Here is a 14,880-nt window from a genome sequence, read left to right on the forward strand (position 1 = left end):
ATGTCAGAAAAATTAACTGTGTTCTCTTCTAGGATTCTTATAGTTTCAGGCCTCACATTTAAATCTTTAATCCATTTTTAATTTATTTTGTGTTTGGTCCAGTTTCATTCTTTTGCACATTTTTGTCCTGTTTTCCTGTTTTCTCATTGGATATTTTTTCCCTGCTTTATTGAAAATTAATTGACCATATAATTATGGGTTTGTTTCTGGATTTTCTATTCTGTTCTATTGATCTATGCATCTTCTTTTTTTTTTTTTTAAAGATTTTATTTATTTATTCATGACAGACAGGGAGAGAGAGAGAGAGAGAGAGAGAGAGAGGCAGAGACACAGGCAGAGGGAGAAGCAGGCCCCATGCAGGGAGCCCAATGCGGGACTCAACCCTGGGTCTCCAGGATCACACCCCAGGCTGAAGGTGGTGCCAAACCGCTGGGCCACCGGGGCTGCCCAATCTATGTGTCTTCTTTTTGTGCCAGTGCCGTACTATTTTTGATTACTACAACTTTGAAATATAACTTGAAGTCTAGAATTATGATACCTCCAGCTTTGCTTATCTTTTTCATGATTGCTTTAGCTATTTAGGGTCTTGTGTGGTTCCATACAGATTTTAGGGTTGTTTGTTCTAGTTCTGTGAAAAATGCTTTTGGTATTATTAATTTTATAAAGTTTTTTATTTATTTAAGTAATCTCTACACCCGTCATGGGACTCAAACTCATAACTTTGAGGTCAAGAGTCACACACTCTTCCAACTGAGCCAGTCGGGCAGCCCTGCTATCGGTATTTTGATAGGAATTGCACTAAATGTGTAGGGATGCTATGGGTAGGAAAGACATTTTAACAATATTTGTTCTTCCATCCATGAGCATGGAATGTCTTCACATTTCTTTGTGTCATCTTCAACTTTTTTCATCAGTGTTTTATAGTTTTCAGAGTACAGGTCTTTTCACTTCTTTGGTTAGGTTTATTCCTAGGTATCTTCTTGTTTGGGGCACTCACAGGTGTTTTTTTTTTTTTTTTAAGATTTTATTTATTTATTCATGAGAGACACAGAAGGAGAGAGAGGCAGAGACACAGGTAGAGGGAGAAGCAGGTTCCAAGCAGGGAGCCTGACGTGGGACTCAATCCTGGATCTCCAGGATCACGCTCCAGGCTGAAGGCGCTGCTAAACCACTAAGCCACCAGAGCTGCCTTCACCAGTGTTTTTTAAGGCCACACCCATGTGAAGCTGCAGTGAACTTCTATTTTCAGCTTGCACCCACTTATTGAGTAGACCCAGCCATGAGCTTTCCTCCACCACCAGATGATCTCAAATAATTCTTCATACAGCTACTATGCAAGGTGAAGGAGATGGGCTGAGGCAACCTGCTCATGCCCTCTGGTCCTACTTATGCTAGATTCTAGGTGTTCAGCTTTCATTTCATAATGAATCATTGCTAGGCTGCCTAGCCTTGTGATTTGGTGGAATAGGTCTGATAGAACCGAGCTTGTCATGGGTAGTTGCAACCATATGGTCACTTGAAGTCCCACAGGCAAGTACTTCCCTTCTATCAGGGTCTAACAGCATGCCAGAACTTGTTTTTCAAAAGGAGTAAAATCCTCTGCTGCAAATGCTGTGGCCTTGCTCTGGAATCCCAGAGGCTTGCATTGGGAGTATCCTACTGCAGCTTGCCAAAAATTCCACATGGTATCTTTTACCACCGTTGACACCTCTATCATTTTAGGTCTTCTGGTTTATCACCATTGTTCCCAGAAATATACTGCTTTTGGCTTACTATCTTAACTGGAGTCAGTGGGGGAGGAGGAGCAGTTTCAGAGGTTCTCACTTGGCCTTTACCACTATGAAAAATCTTTTCTCCCAAGAGCCAAGGTTCCAACTATCAAGTAGGACTCTTCCAGTTACATCTTTGGGGAATGGTAAAATAATGATTAGGTGGGTCTCTTGATACCGTGGATTTACTGTAAGGTAGACACTAACTGGGATTCCATTTATTACTTGAATTCCATGTGCCTTCATTCTAAGAGGGGGAGCCAGGAGGATTTTTCAGGGCTCTGGGTATCAAAGTAATGTACTACTACTGTTGAGGCCAACAGTATTACAAATGTTTAGGTATTCCCTTCTCTGAGGTGTACAATTACCCAAATAAATGGTGATAGATCCATTTGAGAAAGGACTGGGAAAATTGTTTCCCTGTTACATGATTCTTTTCTCTTGGGCACTCCCCTCTTTCAGTCAGTGGATTTTGGGTCTGAAAACTGGCTCAGGTTCAGTAATTGGGCAAAAGATTATGATGAGTACATTTATCTTGATGAATACTGAGAAATGTATAGAATTATTGAATCATTATATTGTACACCTGAAACTAATAGAATTCTGTATGTTAATCATAACTGAATTTTAAAAATTGTGATGTTTTATTGATACAACTGCCTTTGGCCTTATCATCCATCATAATTTTTTGATAGTACAAATCAAATCGTGTTCTTGTTGGCTGCCCATCTATTTTGTACCTAAAGACTTCATGTCCTACTATTTCCATAATTCAGAGGGACAGGCCCCATTGGCTGCAACGTATTTTTTAATTATCACAAATATTCTTATCCTTATTGATTCAAGATTAACAACCAGAGAATCTAGATGACAAGTTTACAGGTGTTTATTATAGTGTTTCAACATTTTATAGATTTACAATTTTCCAAAATAAAAAGTAGAACAAAGGTAAAGTCTATGAATAAGTAAATATAGAAACTATTGATAAAAATTATTAACACTATATTCTCAATTATTTTTAACATTGAATGCTGATAAGTTTGTGTGTCCTGTTATGACAATATAACACTTTTAGAGAGTAGTGTGAATTCCAATATAGTGAACATTTTGTTTGCATCTTATGAACTGTTTAATTTCATTGCTGAAAATTCATCCTGAAGGAATCTCCTAAAATATGAAAAAAAATTACTCATGAATGTATGTATTGGAGCATTTTTCATAACAGAATAAAATGGAAATAATCTGAATATATAACTGTGGGGAATTGGGTAAAAGAATTCTAATATACCTGCTCAGTGGAATATTCTGAAGCCATTAATGTTACCAATGTTGTGATACACTAGGGAGGACACAATATTACTTATATAGTATTTCCATCAAAAATGCACAAATCCAAAAATGCTGTATCAACATAACAAGATCACAATAATCTTATCAGGAGTGTCAAACTGTGGTAAGGAAATAATCAGATAAACCAAAATAAGGGATAGTCTTACTTTCTTTTTTATTTTTTTAGATTTTATTTATTCATGAGAGACACACACAGAGAGAAAGAGAGAGAGAGAGAGAGAGAGAGAGGCAGAGACACAGGCAGAGAGAAGCAGATCTCCATGCAGGGCGCCTGATATGGGACTTGATCCCAGGACCCTGGCATCATGACCTGAGCTGAAGGCAAATGCTCAGCCATTGAGCCACCCAGGCGTCCCTAGTGATAGTCTTCAAAACAACTCTCTTTTATTCCTCAGAATGTCAATATCTCAAAAGACAAAGAAAAACTGAGAAATTATTCCAGATTAAAGAAAACCTAAGGGTCACTACAACTAATGCAATGCATGGTCCTGGGCTAGAAGAAAAACAATTTTATGAAAGTAATTATTGGAACAATTGGCAAAATTCAAATATTAATTATATATTTTATTTTATTTTTTAAAGATGTTTTAATTTATTTATGCATGAGAGACATAGAGAGAGAAGCAGAGACACAGGCAGAGAGAGAAGCAGGCTCCACACAGGGAGCCCGATGTGGGACTCCATCCCGGATCTCCAGGATGACGCCCTAGGCTGAAGGCAGCGCTAAACCGCTGAGCCACCTGGGGTTGCCCTGATTATATATTTTAGATAAAAGTATTAGTATTACATTTCGTGATGTCATTAATTATATGGCTCTGTAAGAAAATGTCTTTATACTTAAGAGGAATATGCTGAGCTATTTAGAGGTCATTGTGTCTGCAACTTGCTCTTGAATGACTTAGAAATGATGATGGAGGGACGCCTGGGTGGCTCAGCAGTTGAGCGTCTGCCTTCAGCTCAGGGCATGATCCCAGTCCAGGGATTGAGTCCCACATCAGGCTCCCTGTGAGGAGCCTGCTTCTTTCTCTGCCTGTGTCTCTGCCTCTCTCTCTGTGTCTCACATGAATAAATAAAATCTTTAAAAAAAAAAAGAGAGAGAACTATTGAGAGACAAGGCAACATTCTAATGATTGGCAAATTTAGAAAGATTTGTGGGCATTTACTGTTAAAATGACTCCGTAGGTTTCATAATTTTTCAAAATAAAATGTTTAAAAATGTTATCTGGTCTGTAACCAATGTTCAATTTGCAATATTTGCAATAAAAAAATCATGGGAAAAGATGCAGAGTCCAAAATTGCATATGCCCTACAATTGTAAAAACATCAAATGTTGGCATGTTGGGTATATTGTAGTAGAAGAGATTTTCCTTTAAAATTTTATTTTTCCATGCGGTGCCTGAGTGGTTCAGTCAGTTGAGCGTCTGATTCTTGGTTTTGGCTCAGGTTGTGATCTCAGGGTTGTGGGATCTAGATCAAGCCCAGTGTGGAGCCCTGCTTTGGGCTCCATGCTCAGTGGGGAGTCAGCTTGAGATTCTCTCCCTCTGCCCCTCCCCCTGCTCATGCAATCTCTCTCAAATAAATACATCTTTAAAAAGTTTTTTTTTTCTTTAATATTGTTATATTGTGTTTAAAATGAAACCATTACATATGATTAAGTGCATTTGAAAATCACCAACTGGGGCACCTCAGTGGTTGAGTGTCTGCCTTCGGCTTAGGTCATGATCCTGGGGTCCTGGGATTGAGTCCCACATTGGGCTCCCCACAGAGAGCCTGCTTCTCCCTCTGCCTACATCTTGGCCTCTCTCTGTGTGTCTTATGAATAAAGAAAAAAAAATCTTAAAAAAAATGAAAATAAAAATCACCAAGGGGAAGAACAATAAGAAATAACAAGAATAACAATTTTAATTATTTAAAAAATTTAATTAAAAATTTTAAATGCAACTAACTAACATATAATGTATTATTGGTTTCAGAGGTGGAGGTCAGTGGTTCATCAGTCTTATATCATACCCAGTGCTCATTATATCACATGCCCTCTCTAATGCCCATCACCCAGTTACCATGTCCGTGCCCCTCCTCCACCCCCAGCAACCCTCGTTTGTTTCCTATGATTAAGAGTCTCTTCTGGTAAAGTTCTAATTCTGCTTAGGTTCCTAAACCATTTTGAAAAACAAAAGTTTGTAGATGCAAACTGATTTAGTCTGTTGTTCCAACCCCAAAGTGAAATTTACTAAAGTCCAACTCTAAGTTAAAAAGCAAATGAATAATAAAACAAATTGATCTTTGTGTGGGTGTGATTTTTTAATGAGCTAAGCACCAGACTTAAGTAATGTTATTTCCTATCAGATATCTGACTTAATTTCCCAAAACAGCAACATAATTCCAAGTTTCTTTATCAGTACTTTATTTTTCTAAAATGATTTTACTTATCTATTTATTTGAGAGAGATCGAGGGAGAGGTGAGCAGGGGAGAAGCAGAGGGAAGGGGACAAGTAGACTTCTCAGAGCACACAGCCTATGGAGCTCCATCTTCCGACCCTGAGATCATGACCTGAGCTGAACTAAGAGTCAGATGCTTAACAGACTGAGCCACCCAGGCACTCCTCTTTGTCAGCACTTGAGATTTAGAAAATAGCAGGATTTTCTTCAACATTCCCTTTTCATCTTAAAGAACAAACAAACAAGCAAAAAGCTTTATGTGTACAGTTGACATAGAATGTAACATTGCTTTTTAAGACAAAAAGTAAGCTAAAATATTTAAAGGCTTTCACTCAAATATTTTCAGTCAAGTACTGTTGATTGCTCTGCCTTTCAAGTATTATATTTAGCCAGGTTTTTTTTTTTTTAAGGTTTTATTTATTCATGAGAGACCCAGAGAGAGAGCCAGAGACACAGGCAGAGGGAGAAGCAGGCCCCCTGTGGGGAGCCTGATGTGGAACTTGATCTCTTGACTCTTGGCTTGGGATCACGACCCAAGCCAAAGGCAGAGGCTCAACCACTGAGCCACCCAGGTGTTCCTAGCCAGTTTTTTGTATTTAACAAAACACTGTTTTCCCCTTGACCTTTTAATTTTAACAACAGCTGCTGATATTTTCCTATATATTTCCAAAATTTTCTTTTGGATTGTAAAATTTATGTAAAATTTTACAGAATGTAAAAGTTAAGCCCTATTAAAATAATATTGTGTTTATTCACCTTGCCATCTTACTTTATTGTAAAATGGAATAGTTACCACATTTAACTTTCATCTGAATAAATTCTCTCAACTTAGCAGGGGTGGGTGGGAGGAAGCATATAAGGATATAAGGAAGAACTTCTAAAGGTCAGATTATTTTTTTAAGGTGCTATTTCCATAAATTGCCTGGCAATTAAACTAACAGTTTGTTTCAGAACTCGGCTCAAAATGGTATTTTCGCATTTCCTAGAAGTCAGTCTTTACAAGCTAAATATATCTAGTCTGTTAATACATCTGGATCAAACCTTTTCCCCCTTCTTAAAACCTGATAATCTCAGGTACTGATACGATAAAGTATAGACCCTTGTTTCCTAACTTTCCATTTGAGAACTCTGAATGCTATTGTTTAATTTGTACTAAATGCACCTGTAAGGCAGCCTGGGTGGCTCAGCGGTTTAGCGCTGCCTTCAGCCCAGGGTGTGATCCTGGAGACCCGGAATCGAGTCCCACGTTGGGGCCCTGTATGGAGCCTGCTTCTCCCTCTGCCTGTGTCTCTGCCTCTCTCTCTCTCTGTCTCTCTCATGAATAAATAAAATATTAAAAAATAATAATAATAAATAAATAAATGCACCTGTAGAGCTGGCAAAAGCTTTCCCCAGATAGCATGTCTTTAATAGTGATTTCTCATTTTTTTCAAGATACAAATGGCTCTTTGAATATTAGTATTAATTTATAATTCATATTAGCAAGACAATCATGGTTTTCCATTAGCTACTTGAAACACATAGGGTCATATCAGAATTTTTAGTATATCTCATGTTTTTAAGCAACTTCCTAAACAAGGATTGGTATCTCTCAAACTCTGAAAATTAAAGAGTTTAGAGGCAGGTAAGCCAAAAATTCCTAATTCACAGATCTCTAAAGATGCAGTTGGAATATAAAAAGGCCGAAGGCTGATTAGCCATCCATACAATTCCTACAGACTGACATTTCTTCAGAGAATGATTACAATCTGAGGACACAAGGCAGCCCCGGAAGCTCGGCGGTTTAGCGCCGCCTTCAACCCAGGGCGTGATCCTGGAGACCGGGGATCAAGTCCCACACTGGACTCCCTGCATGAAGCCTGCTCCTCCCTCTGCTTGTGTCTCTGCCTCTCTCTCTCTCTCTCTCACTCAGTGTCTCTCATGAATAAATAAATAAAATTTTTTAAAAAAATAAAAAAAAAAAACAATCTGAGGACACAGAGAAAATTCATTCCGTGGGAGTATTTCCATTTGCCAAGCTCAGAGACAATGATTATAAAAAACAAAACAAAAGAAAACAAAAACAACTTAGTACTATTAAAAAAAAAAACGGGCAGGGGATACCTGGGTGGTTCAGTGGTTGAGTGCTGCCTTTGGCTCAGGGCATGATCCTGGGGTCCTAGGATTGAGTTCCACATCAGGATCCCCGCAGTGAGCCTGCTCTCTCTCTGCCTCTCTGTCTTTCTCATGAATAAATAAATACTTTTTAAAAAAAAGGGCCTCTGGGGTGACTGCCTGGCTCAATTAGTAAGCATATGATTCTTGATCTCAGGGTCATGAGTTCAAGCCCCAGGTTGGATGAAGAGCTAAATTTAAAAAAAAAAATTAATGGACTCTGAGCAATATATGTATAACTATTATGGATCTGGATATTTGTGTTTCCAGTCCTACATTTCTATAAATCAATATGGGAAGATAAGCTTACCATATGGTTGTGAACCTGGAATCAAAGCAAGGTGAATTAGTTGTGAAATAGTTGTATGGTTGGTGTCTAATGAAGAACAATGGACCAGAGATCCATATTTTTCTGCCAGAGCACCTTTTCTGCTGAACAATGCTAGAGACAGATCGTCAAATATTGTCATTCTAGATTTCTTTTTTATAGATACCAAGCAGGCCATCTATCACCCACTAATGCAGGCATTTACTCACATATGTAGCATGCCTCCCTGAATTTTGGGTGTTTACAATCTTGTAGACTATTTCTAAATACTGTTGATTTCATCTCATATGCTTACATTTTTTCTTAATTTCAGTTTTAAAAGGTAAATTAAGTTCATTTTGGGAGTTACCTTATTGTTGCCCAACATACCATTTACATGAATTTTTCATGTACTCTTTGCAGATTATTTCTTTCTCATTATTTCAATGATCTCACTTACTAGACAGTCCAATCACAATCCAGTCAATATTATATAATGTTAAGAGCCCTGAAGACCAAACTGTGCTGTTGGGAATGTTATTTAACCTCAGTATCCTTATCTATCTCAGAATGTTGTTTTAAAGATAAAATGAGGTTATTAAAAAATGAGGTTATTACCATGGCAAGTAAACTGCATAACATGGTGCTTGACAAATAATAATTTTTTATTACTTACATTATTAGTTTTCAGGCTAGAAATTTTATGTAGTTTTTAAAATTATATTTGAATTTTCCCAAATATTTGTTAGCAAATATTTGTTATCTACCTACAAATCATCAAAAAACTAATACTTTAATAGTGGAGACAACCTGCAATTAATTAAACAGTGTTTAATATACTCTTGGGTGAGATGCCTGCGTGGCTCAGGTCATGATCTCTGGGTCCTGGGATCCCTGCTCAGGCGAGAGTCTGATTCTCCCTCTCCCTTTGCCCCTCTCTCTGCTCATGCTCCCTCTCTCTCAAATAAATAAAATTAAAAAATATATATATATATACTCTTGGGTATAGAGTGAGGGTAATGAAGTTGACTGAAGAAAAATAAAGCAAGGGCAGCCCTCGTGGCTCAGCAGGTTTAGCGCCGCCTCCAGCCCAGCACGTGATCCCGGAGACCTGGGATCGAGTCCCGCATCGGGCTCCCTTTATGGAGCCTGCTTCTCTCTCTGCCTGTGTCTCTGCCTCTCTCTCTCTGTGTCTGTATGACTAAATAAATAAAATGTTAAAAAAAAAGAAAAGAAAAATAAAGCAAAGTAAGGAGATAAAGAGTAATGAGCATGCTAACTTAGGGTAGTCAAGGAAGACTTCCCTTAGGAGATGGCATCAGCTCTGCATCACTTGCCATCAGGGAAATACAAATCAAAACCACAATGAGATACCACCTCACACCAGTGAGAATGGGGAAAATTAACAAGGCAGGAAACAACAAATGTTGGAGAGGATGCGGAGAAAAGGGAACCCTCTTACACTGTTGGTGGGAATGTGAACTGGTGCAGCCACTCTGGAAAACTGTGTGGAGGTTCCTCAAAGAGTTAAAAATAGACCTGCCCTACGACCCAGCAATTGCACTGTTGGGGATTTACCCCAAAGATTCAGATGCAATGAAACGTCGGGACACCTGCACCCCGATGTTTCTATCAGCAATGGCCACAATAGCCAAACTGTGGAAGGAGCCTCGGTGTCCATCGAAAGATGAATGGATAAAGAAGATGTGGTTTATGTATACAATGGAATATTACTCAGCAATTAGAAACGACAAATACCCACCATTTGCTTCAACGTGGATGGAACTGGAGGGTATTATGCTGAGTGAAATAAGTCAATTGGAGAGGGACAAACAGTGTATGTTCTCATTCATTTGGGGAATATGAATAATGGTGAAAGGGAATATAAAGGAAGGGAGAAGAAATGTTGGGAAATATCAGGAAGGGAGCCAGAACATAAAGACTCCTAACTCGGGGAAATGAACTAGGGGTGGTGGAAGGGGAGGAGGGCGGGTGTTGGAGGGGAATGGGTGACGGGCACTGAGGTGGACACTTGACGGGATGAGCACTGGGTGTTTTTCTGTATGTTGGTAAATTGAACACCAATAAAAATTAATTTAAAAAAAAAACACAATAAAAGAAGTAGACACAAAAAAAAAAAAAAAAAAAAAAAAAGGAGATGGCATCAGAACAGAGACCTGAGTGAAAAGAGGGAAGGAACTATGTTACTGTCTCATTTATTAGATGAATGAGTGCTTGTTATGGTGTTTGTTAGCCGCATCCTTTTGGTTCTTAGTCACACTTCTTTATATGGGTACTGAACTATTTATATTTCTATGACTTAGGATGCCAAGCAGATTTTACAGTCCAGGAAGGAAGTGACTGGGCTTTCCATGTGCTTTAAATATCTGCCTGTGATTACACATTTCCCATTACTGACTTAGTACATGGTTTGTCAGTTCTGTAAATGAATTCACTATTAGAAGTCCTTTGAAAAGGAAGAGACATTTGGAAGAATCTATCAAAAGAAAGCTGCTAGGGTATGGAGGAAAGAATCTTGAGTCAAGAGAATTGGGTTTGAATTCTAGCTCATCACCAGCTGTGTGGATTTGCGTGTCCCCTAACCTTATTGCTTTTGTTTATCTATAAAATGAGAATGATAATGCATAATTCACATAATTGTTGTAAAAGTCGAATGAAGTAATTGATATGAAAAATGGTTGGTATGTTATAGGAAATTGATAAATGTTACTTGACTTTGAAAGCTTAAAGTATCCTTAAAGCTTATGGACTGGGGTTGGATCTCTGCATAAAAGAATTCTTAAGCATATTAGACCAAACTAAAAAGTAGAAGTAAGAAATTCATGTTACTACAATGTTACAGCATGATAATTATAATTAACATCGAGTGTTCACTGGTTTTTTTTTTTTTTTTTGAGGGTTCACTATGTTCTAAGAACTATTCTAAGCATGTTACATAGATTAACTCACTTATTTCTCACACTAATCATAGAGGTACTATTATTCTGGCCCTCTAACTCATGACAACAATGAAGCACAAAGATGGGGTTCCTGGCTGGCTCAGTCAGTAGAGCATGCAACTCTTAATCTCAGGGTCATGAGTTCAAGCCCCATGGTGGGTGTGGAGACTACCTAAAATTTTTTTTTAAATGAGGCACAGGGATGCCTGGGTGGCTCAGCAGTTGAGCGTCTGCCTTTGGCTCAGGGTGTGATTCCGGGTCTGGGGATCAAGTCCCACATCGAGCTACCTGCAAGGAGCCAGCTTCTCTCTCTGCCTATGTCTCTGCCTCTCTCTTTCATGAATAAATAAATCTTTAAAAAAAATTATCAAAAAAATGAGGCACAAAGAGATGAAATAATCTGCATACGGTCATATAGTAAGTAGTAGGATTTGGATTAGATTAGATAATTTGATATTACAGCTCATGTTCTTAAATATTAAACTAGGCAACCGTAATTTAAAAGATTACTTATCCTGTCCGAAGCCATCACCTTAGGTCTTTCTTAAAGGAACATCACTGTAGAAAGTGACAGTAACAAAAAAATAGAGTTTAAGGTATGAGCAAGTTTAAAAAGAGAGTGAATAAGGTTAAAAAAACAAAACAAAACCCCCAAAACTCAATGTTAACGTTAGAGTTTGCTTTAGATTATATCTAAAGTTAATAACCACTACTGTAATATTTTACTTTATTATGCAATTTCATATCTTCTGTCTGAAGATCTACTCATTTTTTTTAAATTTTTATTTATTTATGATAGTCACACAGAGAGCGAGAGAGAGGCAGAGACACAGGCAGAGGGAGAAGCAGGCTCCATGCACCGGGAGCCTGACGTGGGATTCGATCCTGGGTCTCCAGGATCGCGCCCTGGGCCAAAGGCAGGCGCCAAACCGCTGCGCCACCCAGGGATCCCAAGATCTACTCATTTTAAGAAAAATGGTTGCTTAATGCTGATCAGAGACTAAGAAAGGCTAAAAGAAGGCATCAAATAAGGACAGATTGTCTAAAATTCCAGGCATTAAAAAAAAAATCCCGGAAAGTACAGCAATAATATTTTTGAAGGATTGATTATAACAGAGTGATCAATTTGAACCATAGTTGAACAATGCTCAGCAAAACAAGGACTCTGATTATCTAGAAAACCTAAAGTTCCAATGACAAAGAGGTAAATAAATAAAAACAACTTATGTATTCTATCAAATTATTTAAAATCTTCTACCATGAGTTAAGTCTATAAAGGCTAGTAACATACCAGCTTGAGGAATATATTATGCAGGGAAACATCATGAATATTTATACATGCTAAATGATAACCATTCATCACAGACTCATAAGTAACAGTTACCATGATACTATGCTGGGCCATTAGTTATGTATTAACTAACTCGAAATAGACTAGTATTTCAATACCATATCCTGTTTCATAGATCTCTTTATTGTCCCTTTTCTTTTCCTTAAGTATAAGCATGAGTATGATGGTAAGACGACAAATGTAATTTTTTGTAGATTAATAGGGAAATAAAGTATAACATTTCTACTCTTTATAATTCAGATTGACAGGGGATCCCTGGGTGGCACAGTGGTTTGGCACCTGCCTTTGGCCCAGGGTGCGATCCTGGAGACCCGGGATCAAATCCCACGTCGGACTCCTGGTGCATGGAGCCTGCTTCTCCCTCTGCCTGTGTCTCTGCCTCTCTCTCTCTTTCTGTGTGACTATCATAAATTAAAAAAAAAAAATTCAGATTGACAAAAACAATACAACCACATAGACACATAGATAAAAATCTAATCACTAAATCTTTGACATGGTAAATCTAATGGTGATGTTAGGCAAAGACACATGAATGTGCCATAAAACACATGCAACAAAGTGTATCCAAAGTAGGAATAAACTAAGCTACAAAGAATAGGAGCATATACATGTATTAAAGAAGTACTAGGGGCAGCCCTGGTGGCTCAGCGGCTTAACGCCTCCTTCAGCCCAGGGTGTGACCTGGAGATCCGGGATCGAGTCCCACGTCGGGCTCCCTGCATGGAGCCTGCTTCTCCCTCTGCCTGTGTCTCTGCCTCTCTCTCTCTCTCTCTCTCTCTGTCTCCTCTATCATGAATAAATAAATAAATCTTTAAAAAAGAAAAAGAAGATAACCAGATACTATAGAAGATATCACCGAGATCAATTGTAATTACTTTGGATAGTTTAAGTACCAGTAGATAGTCTCTGTAAGTAGAAATTCATTCACCTATTTATTTAGAATTCCTCCTACTTTATAACTACTAGAGCTAAGCTGACTGGAAAAATCACCTCTGACATCCAGGGAAACCAACACATATGAAAAGGCAATGGTTTTGCACATACAGCCTCAATTATGTGTCAGTCAACTCAAGCAACCATTATGTACTCAATAATAGCTATGACACAGCTCTGGACATCAGCAACACTATAAGCAGGCAGACACAGGCAGCCTGCTTATACTGATGTTTCTAGTGTTAACATTCTTTTTTTTTTTTTTTTTTTAAGATTTTATTTATTCATGAGAGAGAGAGAGAGACGCACACACACACACACACACACAGGCAGAGGGAGGATCAGGCTCCATGCAGGGAGCCCGACCTGGGACTTGATCCCAGGCCTCCAGGATCAGGCCCTGGGCTGAAGGCGGCGCTAAACCGCTGAGCCACCCAGGGATCCCCAAGCGTTAACATTCTTAAGAAGCGTGGAAAATAGTAATGCTACACCGTCTTCCTCAGTAGAACTTCACAGTAGTGCTCTATTAGATTTATCTCCATTTGTTTTGACCAGACTGTACAGAATAACACGGTCTTAAGAAACAACAGCACGGTGTCTTAGAGGAAAAGGACATGTAGGATGCCAGCGTGAGCATCAACTTGTGACTGTTGTGATTGTTGTGAATATAACAACATTTTCCTGAACATTAGAGCCTCTGTGGACGGTAGCAGCTACACTGACACACAAAAGGGCTGCTTTGAAACTGTAAGGTTTCCTTCGCGTACATAATAATGTAAACAACGTAGACAGAAGAAAAACTTTTAAACACGGCGGCTTAAGGTAACATCAGGGGAGGCAGCTCATCCTTCGGGAGGCACGAGGATAAGCTCATTAACAAGCGCTTATCGAGTCCGATGCGTTTTCAAAGCAGGTTACAATCCTTACCGCAGCACACCCTTGTGAGGTAAGTGTATTATCATCTGTGGTTCATAAATGAAAGAGCCGAGGCGCTGGATGATTCAGCCACTTGCCTGAGGAGAATGAGTCAACGTCAAGAGTCATAGTTGACTGACCTACCTAACTCCGGAGGGTCAGTCCAGGGCTTAGTCAGCGGGGCCCGGAGTGGCTTCCCTGGCTGGCACCTGGACTTGGGCTGTTTCCGCTCACGTTAAGGGAGAGTAGTGGAGCCGACGGGGCAGAACTTTCAAATAATTTTTCCTTCCACTCGAGGTTTAGCCCTGAGCTCGTAATCTCAGGAGTTGGGTGCGCTCCCCCTCCCCCAGCCCGTGGCAAGTGGGTACGGCGGGCGGCTCGGCCCCCCCCGCCCTTTGGCAGTGGCCATGAGTGACCACCGGCGCTAGCAGAGCCCGGGGACGGGGGCCGGGGGCCGGGGGAGGGTCGGCTGCCTCGCACCACGACTCTCCATCGCCGCCTCTTTCTGAAAGCCAGAGAAAATGGTGGGAAGTCAGACAAAATCCAAATAAACAGGCAGCTAGCTTGCCCTGGGACCTCAGCTAAGCAAATGCAGCCTCACTGCGCGCGCTGAGCCTGCGGTGCCCAACTTTCCGGGGAAGATGGGAGGACAGGGCAACAAAGGGCGCAGCCGGCATGCCTGGCAGTAAACGCGACAGCAGC

The 14,880-nt window shown here is 39.6% G+C and overlaps 1 protein-coding gene across 1 annotated transcript in view; it reads left to right on the plus strand.

Moving 5' to 3' along the window:
* EIF4E (eukaryotic translation initiation factor 4E) overlaps positions 1–14,880 on the plus strand; it is a 113,199-nt gene that overhangs the window by 54,318 nt on the left and 44,001 nt on the right. The gene's annotated exons all lie outside the window — the stretch shown is intronic.

This window comes from Vulpes vulpes, chromosome 4 (genome assembly GCF_048418805.1).
Source record: "Vulpes vulpes isolate BD-2025 chromosome 4, VulVul3, whole genome shotgun sequence".
Lineage (NCBI taxonomy): Eukaryota > Metazoa > Chordata > Mammalia > Carnivora > Canidae > Vulpes > Vulpes vulpes.